Source organism: Rhipicephalus microplus, unplaced genomic scaffold, assembly GCF_043290135.1.
Source record: "Rhipicephalus microplus isolate Deutch F79 unplaced genomic scaffold, USDA_Rmic scaffold_14, whole genome shotgun sequence".
NCBI classification, from domain to species: domain Eukaryota; kingdom Metazoa; phylum Arthropoda; class Arachnida; order Ixodida; family Ixodidae; genus Rhipicephalus; species Rhipicephalus microplus.
In genome coordinates, this window is record NW_027464587.1 from 28599297 (window position 1) to 28612780 (window position 13484).

The window sequence follows — 13484 nt, forward strand, 5'->3', positions numbered from 1 at the left end:
TTGCTTTTCTACGACCCATAATTAATGCCACTTGCAAAATTGCCATCGGCAACGCGCGATTTCGAGTTGGTAATTTGGTATGCGTTAGTGAACTAGCATACTGGCATACTTTTTCAATGGATTGCATTAGTCATTTCTTCGGCTGTTTCTTAGTTGCAGGTATCGATAGAACTGCAACTATGTAATCTGGCACGCCACATGTGTACTGCTTCATCGAAGCTTGCGCGAAGAAAAATTTACTCAATATTCACTCGTGTTCGTGGATATCTACCAAACAAGACATGTAAACCATCTGTACTTGTTGACCAGTAGCAATTGCTAGAACCGACTATCAAAGGAAAAAAAACTATCGGCAGCAACAGCTGACAATCTGTGGGTGCTCCTTCAGTCAATTTGAGATTTTTCAGAGGTAAAATGTAGATGCTTCAAAAAAACTTCACGCTCTTGCTAATATTTGCACGTCATTCGGTGCCTTGAATTGTGTCATCACTGTCGAATCAAGACGCGATTGTTATTTGGAAAGGAATATTGTGTCAGCCTTGACTGTGCGACTTGTAAACATGAAGATTAACGGCGCGTTCTTTGGATTATTAGTCGTTTTAAAACCCTAGAAGCGCGTTCTGACGTAGCGTAGAGAGTAGCGTACTCGGTTGAAGATCAGAAGGTAGCGTGTTCAAATCTCGTCAAGCGGTGTGTTAACTTTTTATTTTTGAAAATTCATTGTGAATTTGCGAGTGCACGCTGTTTCATTTATATTTTTATTTAGAGAGAATGGGCATCCCCGTTGTAAACCTGTAAAGCATTTTGCGCGGAGTACTGGGACGCTGCCACTCCAGCGTCACAAAGCCTGCGCTGGGAAGTGCTGCTACCAGCGCCATACTGGGCCTATTATCAGGCATGGCGCTCGACGCTGGTACCCAGTGGCACTGGTTTTTGCAATGGGGTATGAGTGAAAGGCATAATTTAATAATTTGACACAGCACACAGAAATGCGAAGGGAAGATAACATGAGAGGTGGGAAGGCTGCAGTCGACGATGGATTACACAATAATGTCACATAGCATGTATGATCGGCAATTGGTGATGAGCATAGAGGAATGGGTCCAGAAGCTTAGGTAGTGATCACCTACGTATCAAGCTGGCTTTTGAAAGAAAAATCAAATTTGTAAGGCGGCATCGCGCGCAACCACACAGCCATATTATTGAGAATTAAAGGCGAAGAGAAGTAGCGACTAAATAGATTGAGAAAATTATTACCGAGATACTAAAACAGAGTGGATGTACACAAATCTACCTCGATTGTTTGAGTTCGGGCTTGCTAAGGTACGAGTCAAATCATCCGCGAAAAGCAGACACAAAACGAAGAGCTGGTGGGTTGAGGAAGTTAATGGAGCCGTAGTAAGACGTTAGGAAGCCTCCAGGGAACACAGGTATGCTAAAAAGAGGGTTGAACCGGAAGATGATGCAAAAAAAATGGTATAACTTTTTGAGCTGCAGAAGGAAAGCGTCCGATTTGATCAGTGACAAGATTAGAAGAAACGGGGCCAAATGGATGGCGGAACTAAACAAAAGGGATAGAAAGGCAGCTGCAAAGTTTTGGAACAACCTCGATTCTTTGAGTTTAAGACAAGCATGGAACAGATGTTTATACCTACAGTTCAAGGGGTTAGACTACACGGAGATGATGCGATTGAATGTTTAAAAGCAATGGTGACAGAAATGTTTAAATACCAAGAAAGCGCTGCAGGCACCGTACTGAATGAGGGTGGACCAATTAACTCAGCGGCTCCACTGAGACAACGAGAGTGGCAAAGGGCAGAGAAAAGAGTTGCTAATAGCACATCAACATGCCCTAGTGGCATTCTAATGAAGAAACTAAGACCAAACTCTAAGCAAACATAAGGAGAAGCAGCGAGCAAAGCAATAATGAATGATGAAGCTCCCAATGGGTGGAAACTAAGCAGGATGAGTATGATCTATAAAGGAAAGGGGCACAAAGCCGATATAGAGTACTACCGTCCTGTAGCTGTTACATCAGTAGTTTACAGGCTTGTGAAGCAGATAGTAAAGGGAAGACTACAGACATGCGGGGGGGGGGGGGAGATTGAGAAGGTGCCAGGAGAACTACAAAATGGGTTTTGTGAATGAAGGAGGTTGGAGGACAATCTTCTTTCATTGATGCAGCGTATCGAAACAGCGGAAAAAAACAAAGGACCCTGCGGCAGGCATTTTAGATATCAAGGGAGCTTACGATAGAATGAATAAAGAAGACTTTTGGGGAACACTTGACACACTATACGTGGAAGATGGAATAACTAATCGTCTAAAGGATATCTATAAAAGTAACAAGGTACTTATTAAATGGGAAGAACAGGTATCTGAACCTATAGAGATACAACGTAGGCTTCGACGGGGATTCCTCTTGTCACCTTTGTTACTTGTGCTGTATCTCCAGGAACTAGAAGCAAAATTAGAGGGGAGTCGACTCATGTACAGCCTCCCTTTTTCCAAGCAAGGAAAACACATTGAAGAGTCAATACCAGCATTGATGTATGCAGATAATATAGCAATAATAGCTGACAACAAGGAAGATTTGAAGGGATTGATAGACATCTGTGGCAATGAGGGAGATAGGTTAAGTTTGAAGTTCAGCAGGGAAAACTTGGCAATCATAATTTTTAATAATAGCTAATGCAGTGAGCATAGGATACAGGAAACCATACTGGAAATGGTTGATAAATACAAATACTTGGGTGAATGTATAAATAACGGCGCTGAAGTATATGAGGGAGCACGAAAAATACGTAATGACTAAGGGCACTAGGAATGCAGCTGTAATGAAAAATAGGGCACTGTGGAACTACAATAGGTATGATGTTGTGAGAGGGATTTGAAAAAGTTCCACGTTTCCTGATTTCACGTTCGGCAACGCGGTCTTGTGAGTGAAATCAGAACTTCTAGCAAGATTGTAAATGGAACAACGTGTCATAGGCAGATTTGCTTTGGGAGCAGACGGGAATACCCAAAATCAGGGGGTGCATTGTGACATCGGATGGACATTGTTTGAGTGCAGGGATGCTAGCAGCAAGATAGAATTTGAGGAGCATTTGAGAAAATGGGACAGGAGCATTGGGATAGGAAAGTTCAGTTACTTGTCCATGAAGAATTTTGATACCAAATGGAGGAAATGAACTCGAAAATTGTCAAGCGAGTACTTAGACAACAGCAGAATACCAAGGCAAAAGAAAACATCGGTGAAAAAGAAGGTGAAAAAGACAGAGAGGGACATGTGGAAGATGGGAATGCTTAAGAAACTACCACTGGATACCTACCGAACTTTTAAGCAGGAAATTGCAAGCGAACTGATCTATGATGATTCGCGGGGTAGTTCTCTGCTCTTCGAGGCTAGAACTGGAGTATGGAGGACCAAGACGTACCGAGCAAAATACGAAGGAACAGACTCGGTATGTAGTGCGTGTGGAGAGGAGGAGGAAACGTCTGAAGATTTGATAATGTTCTGTAAAGGGCTCAACTCTATATCTGAAGATAATGGCGCCGAATGTTTCAAAGCATTATGGTTTCGGGAAATGGAAGAAAAAATAAACTTTAAACGGGTACAAATGACCAGGAAGAGGCTAACTGATTGGTGGCTACAATCAAGGCGAGAGTGAAATTGAATCCTTAAACACATAGTGACAGTACTTAACTTTATGGCTAGGTGGCATGAGCCACCACCCGATCTAAAGGGCACGACCAGATACATTCATCCATCAATCCACAGGGTGACAATAAACATGGTCGAAGCTTACCACTGAGAGTTTTTAAAAAAACTTTCATTTTTACGCAAGCTAAAAGGTGCGAAAATTGAGTTATGCATTTTGCGAGGTGTGTTTACTGGGCTGACAGTAACCTCGTTTGGCGCCCAAAAGTTCATTCGTAAAGCAGGAACAATTAATCGGAGAAACATGGGATGTGCTGCGCAAGCGCGCTCACAGTTCTTGTGCATTTACGTAGCTGGAACAGCTGTCTAATAAAACCATGCCAGCAAACTGTTTCTGTTGCTTTTACGTGGTCAGTTATAAGAGGCAGCTACAAGAATAATACTTTAAGAAGCCAGGACCAAAGAAAAAGCGGCTGCAAACGCTGTTTATTTGTGATTTGTTTCGCGTTACACATAAATTTTTCAGTGTACACACGCGTGAAAGTCAAATGGCTATTGATGATGAACTTCGCAGCAGAGGGGTGCCAAATGAGAGCGCGGCTGTTAGATACCACTGAAAACAGCGGTTAACCGACGCCTTCCGCGGGCAACACTGCCGACCAGAGCGGCGGGGTCGCACAACAGCAGTGGTAGCAGCGGCGCATGTGAAATAAAGCTACGTCCACGCGTCCTCCTGCCACTCATCACCGCGACCACAGCCGCTTGGTCGCTTGCTTGTGAAACAGGCTTATTACAGGCGTTTCGTCAAAAACATTGCCCGCTTCGCTGATGCACTCACTAGCCTTACGAGAACTGACGTCGAGTTTAAGTGGCAAACCCCACAGGAGAAAGTATTCGAGGAACTAAAACGATGCCTGCAGATGCCTCTGATACCCGCACATTTTGACGAAAACGCCAAAACAGAAGTGCATACTGACGCAAGCAATGTAAGACTCGGCAGCGTCCTTGTGCAGAGAACTGATTGACTGGAAAGGGTTATTAGTTATGCTAGGTGGTCGCTATTCAGGGCAGAAAGCCATTATTTCACAACAGAACAGGAGGGCCTTGTCATCATCTGGGTGACGTCCAAGTTTCGCCCTTACCTTTACGGCAGGCCCTTCAAAGTTGTGAGCGACCACCATTCCATGTGTTGACTAGCTAACTTGAACGACCCTTTAGTTCACCTTGACCGATTGAGCCTGAGACTTCAAGAATACGACATTACCATCATTTACAAGTCCGGCAGAAAACCCTTCGACGCAGACGGCCTGTCGCGAGCCGCCGTCGACCCACCACCGCATGAAGACATGAATGATGACTGCTTCTTGAAAGCAATAGCTGTCAACGACTTCGCTGAACACCAGTGGGCTGACCGCAACTTAGGAGCCAAAACGAATACCTCGTGGGCAGGACCTCTGTTGTTTCGAAGGTATTCAAACGGGCACATACGTCGTTTTCTCTGCGAAACGAACTTCTTCAAAAAAGAACTCGCCGCTTTGAGCCAAGTATCTTCCTGTGGTGCCTTCAGCTCTGCGACCGCAACTCCTCCAGGCCCTGCACGATGATCCAACGGCAGGACACCTTGGTGTTTCCACACGCTCGCGAGGATACAAGAAAGACACTACTGGCCGCGCCTCACCGACGACGTCGCTCGTTACGTGAGGCCATGCCGAGAGTGTCAGCGACGCAAGACACCACCGACAAGGCCAGGAGGCTTTCTTCAGCCGATCGAACCACCTCGCTGACATTTCCAACAAATCGGGATGGACCTAACGGGGCCGTTTCCGACGTCGAAGTCAGGGAAGAAATAAATCGTCGTAGCTAATGACACCTCACCCACTGTGCTAAAACAAAGGCCCTGTCTAAAGGTAGCGCCGAAGAGGTAGCCAAGATTTTCGTTGAGAGCATCGTCCTTCGTCATGACGCCCAAGAGTTTGTCATCAATGATAGAGGTACGGCCTTTTCTGATGATCTGACTCAAGTGATCTTGAGACATAGCCAGACAAGCCACCGCCGCACACCGCCTACCACCTTCAGACAAATGGCCTCAACGAGCTGCTAGACAAGACAATCGCCGACTTGCTGGCCGTGTACGTTGACGTCGAACAGAAGACTTGGGATGCCATCCTTTTCTACGTGACTTTCGCATACATCACGGCCATGCAGGAGACAACGCAGATGCAACCGTAGAAGTTGGTCTACGGAAGGAACCCGGCAATGACGCTGGACGCAATGATGCCTAACTTCACTGACAAAGAAAACCTCGACGTCACCCATCTTCAGCGCACTGAAGGAGCTTGTCAACTCACCCACCTGCTCATCACGAATCATCAGACGACCGACCGTCACCGTTACAATCTTCGGCGACGCTTCGTGGAATACCAGCCCGGTGAACATGTTCGGGCATGGACGCCGATACGCCGACGTTTACTCAGTGCAGCACTTCTGCGGTGGTACATCGGACCATACAGGATGCTACGACGTCTCGGCCCGCTCGATTACCAGGTTATTCCCGATGGCATTAGTAACTCTCAACAACGCCGATCGCAACTTGAAATGGTCCATGTCGTGCACCTAAATCCGTTTCAGGAACGTTCACGAACTGAAAAAGTGTATTTTGTTGTTATTATTACTGTATTGTACTTTATTATTTGTAAATTCCTACACTATTATTTCCCTTTCAACTTCTGTTAAAGCATCGAGACGACGTCTTTTTCAGGGGGGGGGGGCAATGCACGTTCCTTTCTCAAGTTTTCTAATCCCCCCATTTCGCTAAACTCGATTATCCCGGCTGCGGCGGCTGCATTTCCGATGGAGGCGGAAATGTTGTAGGCCCGTGTGCTCAGATTTGGGTGCACGTTAAAGAACCCCAGGTGGTAAAAATTTCCGGAGCCCTCCACTACGGCGTCTCTTATACGCATATGGTGGTTTTGAGACGTTAAACCCCACAAATCAATCACAAATCAATCAAATCGCTAAACTCGATTCTCGGCGCAAACCATGCCTACAGTATGCGAGAAGTCTCAGGGCTGTCTTAGATAATTTTGTTTAAATTACGCCCACGTCGCGAGAATTTCCAATTATTCTGCAATTCAGGTCGCCACTAGTGATAACGCTAGAATGTTCTATGGCGAGTGTATAAATGCTGACACGCTTCGCCGCTTGTCAGTTCAACGACGGCCGACGCTTTGCTTGCTGCTATCAGTGGCAGTGTCTTGGTGTAAACTGACTTTCTTTTTACGTGGCCACTAGTTAGGCCCGAATAAATAGTTTATTATTCCACCTGCAGTATGCTCCCTTCGTTCACGTCCCGACCCCGTGTCAACATGTGCAAGTTCTACATGAACTGTCGTATCATACTTGCTCAACAGATGCTATTAGTAATAAAATAGTCGGAAATTTCAACAGAACACTGTGCAAATAGATACTTGAATATGAAAGCACCGAAATTCGGCATTTTATTGTATTGTTGCGTAGCCTTCAAGGAGCACTGACATCTAATTTCAAGATCAAGATGTGCCCATCATTTGATCGCTTAGTAAGCATGGGTCTTCTTGGCCAAATTTGAACGGCATCCGTCGCGTGAAAGTTAGTTTATTTCGATGTGAAACAGCGTAGAAAAGCTAAGGAAAAAAACGAAAATTAGGCTGCCCTGCGACATCGACACTAGTGCTACGTGTTCAGTGTGATACAATTCACAAATACCATCCTGAGTGACGATGCCCTAGTAGCGATGACGTGTATGATCCCAGTGTTCTTATCGTGGCGCCGACTGGCGCCGAATTGCAGAAACGCACTCACTCGTCCACGGCCGGGCTAGCGCCGGGCTAGCGCTCGCAGGTGCAGTATAACCCGGCCATGGCTCGTCACGTCTGATCTTCATCGCACTGGTTTGGACAATTTCGTGAAATCGTAAAGACAAAAACCACCTTTAAAAGAATGGCGAAAGAAAAGAGCATGATTAAACGTGTGCTTGTCGGTCAGCATGTCGGGGAATCATGAGTTGCAGGTGAGTTGCAGTCGTCTAGTTCAAAAAATAAAAAAGCGCAATGAGAGTGTTTTTTCATATCACGTGTGTGTTACACAACAACACGACCACAAGCTATCAAAAGTGAAAGAGCGTGTAGTCAGATATCACCGCTAACAAGTAGCACGCAGGTATCGTTGAGTATTAGTTCATCTGCAGACATTGCGTCCACGTAAAAGGGGTAATACCATGTTAACCACGAAAGACTGGATAGGTGGGGTCATCTGGAGGCGCAAAAAAATAACCTCCCAAGCAGCAAACGTGTTCTATTTCCCCGCTGATGCCTATTTGCGACAGCTATATGGCGTTGACCCTCTGCGTATACCTCAATGATTTGCATGCCAAAACACACCAATATAACTAACTGAGACACAACAGTGAACACGGCTGAAGCGTGCATCCTCGGGCACCACTGCAGTGCTGCTTGGAACGGTGTCCATATCGGAATCACTCTTCTGAAAAAGGTTGAATAAAGCAAAAATATTACGCGACGTCACGGATCGCGGGCCTTCCAAGCTCCAGACTATCGCATTGAACCTGATTCGACACTTTTTACGGCGACAACAGCAATGCAGGTGACAAGGCATGACTGAATGTGTCCGCCTAGCAGACGAAATCTTTGTGGAGCAGCTGAGCTTGACGTCACTTTTTTCTGTGCAAAAGTGGTCAGCTGTGGCATGATCTACAGGTGAATGCGAGGTAGTGCCACTGCTGGTGCTCCCAGTGCTAAAAATGGCAGGATTGCCGGCCGTTTTTGATTAGTGCTAGATCCCAGTAATATAAATCAATAAAAGTGATATTTCTTCATTTCTCAGTTGCATTTTAGGTCGCGAATCGCTGCTACGGGGTCTATAGCTACTCGCTTACGCAAAAATCTTGGCATGAGTAAATTTGACGACATTGCTTCTTTCACATCACAATAAATATAAACCTGTATTGAAAACAGTATAATATCAAGCTCGCGTGCATGTCTGGTGCAATGCAAACACACATCTGTATATATGCGTGAGGGGCAATTCGACATGTCATCCTAGAATAAATGACAGTACCTGACATGGTGTTCACAAATACGAAGAGCCAAAAAATAATTGTGAAAATATATTATTTTTTTTCTCTACGTGAACATTTTACTTCCATGAGCACAAGCTTTTACTGACTGCAATGTTGACAGGTGATGCAAATAAATATGGAGAATTTTATAAAATTCATTCACTTATGAGAGGCTTGAAAGGCTAGCCAAGACAATAAAAGTAGCACAGATGGTATGACTTAGAGTTTGTGAAATCTGTATTCAAAGGTAATGATGCAGAAAGTACCAGTTGCCTTTTTAAGCATCAAGTGTCAGGCTGAGCCCTCTAGGGCCCTAGATAGTGCACTACTATTTATGAGTGCACCTTGAAAAATGAAGTACATGTTAGTATCAGTTCCTACAGTACTGTACAATAAGACACAATCTTGGGCTTTCTGTTTTTGTCTCTTCTTCTGTAGTTACGATGTAAAAACTCGTAGCCTTGCGCTGTGCAAATATGTTGGTACTATACAAGCTTTTCATCCCATCCTCACCCAAGCTCAAAATATTGTCACATTTTCACGGTTTACTCTGTTGGCGGCGTACAAGCAGCCATTTTGTTTGTTTTGGCCCTAACAACAACACTGCCGATACTGGTGCACGGGGCCACTAGAACCACACTATAGGATCAACATCACAAAGTGTACCAAGCTAAATTAACTTTAAATGTAAAACTAAAGTACATTATCCGCCTTTCTCAAGTTTCACGCTAGCTCGTAGACATCTCCGTGTAAAGGTTATTGTAAGGCAGAGTTAAGTCAGCTGTTCAAATTGGTGTTCGCACCCCTTTCAACAGATGCGCTTTTTTTTCAAAATATTGCATTATGCAGCTTCAGCAAGCCATCCACCTGCGTTCATTGCAGTTCAGTTGTTACACCAAATTTAAAAACTGGCACATAGCTTGCTATCTGCTTACAGAGAGGCCAGAAGACATCACTGCCAAATTTATTATTATACAATCCAAGATCAGAATCACTCATTGATAACGGGATATATTCAGGAGCTTTTCGACTACTTTCTTGATCACCATGAACTTTTCTGACTGTTAAAAAGAAAAATCATCCCGTATACTTTGTCAATCTTCGAGCCCAGCAATGTTCTCAGCTAGCTCATTTGAATGTGCTCGCATAGAAACAAAGAGAAACAAAACAACAGTGAGACAATATTCACAAGTAAATCATTTATGGGAGATTACGAAGTGTAGGAGGCACATAAGCGAATTAGTAGAAAAAGCAACAAATGGCATGAGAGTGAGATGACAGTGTTAGCTGTTACCTGGAAGCTGATACCCATGACAACGGCATCTGTCGAATGTTTGCGGTATTCAGGCAGCAGTACACATTGAAGCGGACATCACAAGTGCTCTACAAGTTAACGAAAATTTTTTATTTGCTTTTTCCATGAGACAACCACTATACCATCTTAATAAAAAGAACATACTGTTCAAACTTCGTGCTATTGACTGGTTTTATTATAGCTATTCTGGACAACGAGCAATGTATTCGTCATTTCTGAACCAAAGCAGTCTAGCAAAGAGAAGAAGCAATGTCATGATGTGATAGTCCATTTCTTTGAATGCCAATTTTGCTTCAAAATAGCTCTCATGATATTTGGGCTCAGCGCACTCACAGCATTACAACAGATGTGAGACTGAAAATGCTAACAGCAATAGATGCGATCATATAAATATCACACAAGCTGCAATACGGAACAAATCTTGAGAACACACCATTCATGGTTCTGGCAAGAAAATAGTAATAATAAATCTTATCCACACAATTTGCTCTATCACGGTCTTTCCGACACCTCCTAAGCATTTGAATAACTAGCAACACTAAATGAAAGAGATAACGTCACAGCACAGTGCAATAATTATTCCTCAAAGAGATTTCTTATTGGGACAGGTTTTTTTCATGAAAGTACAGAGTAGCCTAAACGGAAACATTCCAGGCCAGAAATTTTTCCCGTCTAAGCTTGCACTACTGAGCGTTACTTTATTCACTTCAAATTCAATTTATTTCAAAGGTTCATATATGGGCTGCAGAATTACGGCACGTTTGTTCCAGTATTACACTACTACCACTTCCCCCTACTTCCTCGTACTGCGCACACAGCTGATGCATCGATGTGAAACAGCGGACTGCATCGCCCAGGGAAAGAAAGCTGTCATTTGCGGCAAAAGAAGTGGCTTGCTCACACGAGCGCGAACGTAAGGGCTCTATGTCCGAATCAAATTGGTAGGTGGCAATAAATATTTCAAACTAGAACTTAGCTAAGCGGCATCTAGAGTAGCCGATGATTGGGAGCAGAAGACGAAGAAGTTGAGAGTGCAGCTATTTCTACCTTCGATCTTCTATTTTTCCTTGTTTTGTGTTATCTTCCGTCAATCTCGCGAAGACGTCTGCGGCATCAAGAAGATTTTACCGTTCCCGGGCCCATGCCGAGAAGACGCAACCGGAAGAAGGGTCCCTTTCCGGGACTTCGGCCATGGCCCAGCCATGCAAGCGACTAGGACAGACACCTGATCCATCCCACATGCCATCAAAACTACAAGACCAACGAGCGGGCGAACGTAACTGTGGCGACACTAATGAACCTACAGCCGATGACGGCGCATCCACAATAGAGGTAATCGACGAAAAAGTAGACGATTCGTCGGACATGGACGACAACTTCAAAATGGTAAGCCACCGCAAAAGCAGAAGTGTGGGTATACCGGTGAATATATCACCTGTAGAGAGCGAAAAATATTTAAGACAGATGAACCCTATTGCTCTACATTCTGCGGTGACATCAGTAATTGACGTTGAGCCAGTTCGGAGTTATTTCACTGCTCAATGTTCGCTGATACTTGACGTGACTACTGAAGATCAAGTAAACGCGCTTTTCAGGTGTGGCAAGCTGTGTGGTTGCCACACAGCTTGCCACACCTGAGTTCGTGTGGCAAATTGCTGCTACTAAACCAACAATTACCCAGTCAGTTGCTCAATCACCTGAGGATTTCTCCATTGGTGAAAGAATAAATATCAACTAGTACAAAGAATGTACGTAAGGTGTAATCAGAAGAATGCTCCCTGAAAACACCGGGCAATGCGAGTCAAGCAAAACAAGGAGCCATGCCAGGTGAGTCTACTCAGAACATTCCTACACAAGCTACCTATGTCAGAGTACTGAGACAAGAATTTGAGCAGAAGACAAAAGGACACGAAGAAAATATACACGACACTGTGGAGATTGTTCGTGTTCTGTTTGCCGCTCTACGTTCTCACCTAACGACAATGCCACCAGGTACTGCGAAGACCATGCTGCAGGCCATACTGGCTCTAGAATCAGTGCTGTTTGGTTGTTTCGGGCACAATCAGCAGTAGGATGCCGAAGGCCAAGCCTCAGTGTACGTCAAATTGCCGAAAAGTGCCTTTCATAATGCAATGGAATTGTGCCGGTATTGTTTCTCGCATGAATGAACTACACCTGTTTTTGAGAGAATATCAAATTCCGATCTTAGCTCTGTCGGAGGCCAGATTACCGAGACAGAAATCACTCACTGGATTCGTCACTCACAAGAAGTCCACCATAACGACTTTCCCAAATGGAAGCGCCGCTATGTATATGTGAAGAGAAATACCACACGTAGCACTCAATGTGGCGGACTTGTGCACAGATGTTATAGAAGTTTGTGCGATCGGGGAACACATAGGAAACCGTAAAGTCAGTATTGCATCGGTGTATGCGTCTCCTCACAAGTAAATTTCCATTGAAAAGTTTTTGGAAGACCTGTGTCATCGTTGCCCAGCTCCGCGCATCATTTGTGGTGATTTCAATGCGCATCACATGTCATGGGCGGACAAGAGTTCGGATGCACGTAGACGTTGTCTGGGAAAGGCCATTGATACGCTAAATTTATGCATTGCGAATGATGGCAATGTGACATTTAGGCCCCCAGCTTGTATTACTGACTTGACGTTGCATTCAAGTGACGTTCAACTCACGTGTTGCACAGCTCCGGACAGAATGGGCTGTGATTATTTCCCTATATAGATCAATGTTGCTGGCTACCCTTTTACGGTAGCGAAATTCTGCACATTAACTGATTGGGACAACTACCGAAAGCATCTGGATCACCAATCAGGAGATATGTTTCATGATGTGCTGGCGAGCAAAGCGGCTGCAACCACTGTCCTTAAGCTACCTGCACATTTTCCAGCCCCGGACTTAAAGCTCCGTAATTTTTGTGCGGCCAGAAGAAGGGCAGAGAGAAGGCTTATGCAAAGAGGTGGTGAACATGCTATAGCAAAACTCAGTTCAACAGACTTACTGCAGCAATACGGCGATACAGCAACAAACTTCGGAGGAAGCAATCGGCAACGATTTGTAAGACTTTAGGTGTATTTACTCTTTTGTCAAGGATATGGCGAGTAGCAAATAGGGTCGGAAGCATGCCCGAGCCTTTGAGACCATTTATTGCCCTCGCGTTATTCAATAATACATCAATGCCGTCTCTAGCCTTAGAGTTTGCTGACGTGTATGTAATCGGAAGAGAAAATGAACCCCGTTACCCACTTCTGCCTCATTCTACATCTGCCATCGACGCACCTTTCATGCTGCGGGAACTTACGTTAGCCAAAAGTTGTCTCCGTCGACGCTGTGCTCCTAGACCTGACGGAATTACAAACCAAATGATCTCAAAT

The 13484-nt window shown here is 44.6% G+C and overlaps 1 long non-coding RNA gene across 2 annotated transcripts in view; it reads right to left on the bottom strand.

Annotated features, from left to right (window-relative positions):
- Positions 1 to 13484, bottom strand: part of LOC142784521 (uncharacterized) — a 247088-nt gene that overhangs the window by 89407 nt on the left and 144197 nt on the right. The window lies entirely within an intron of this gene.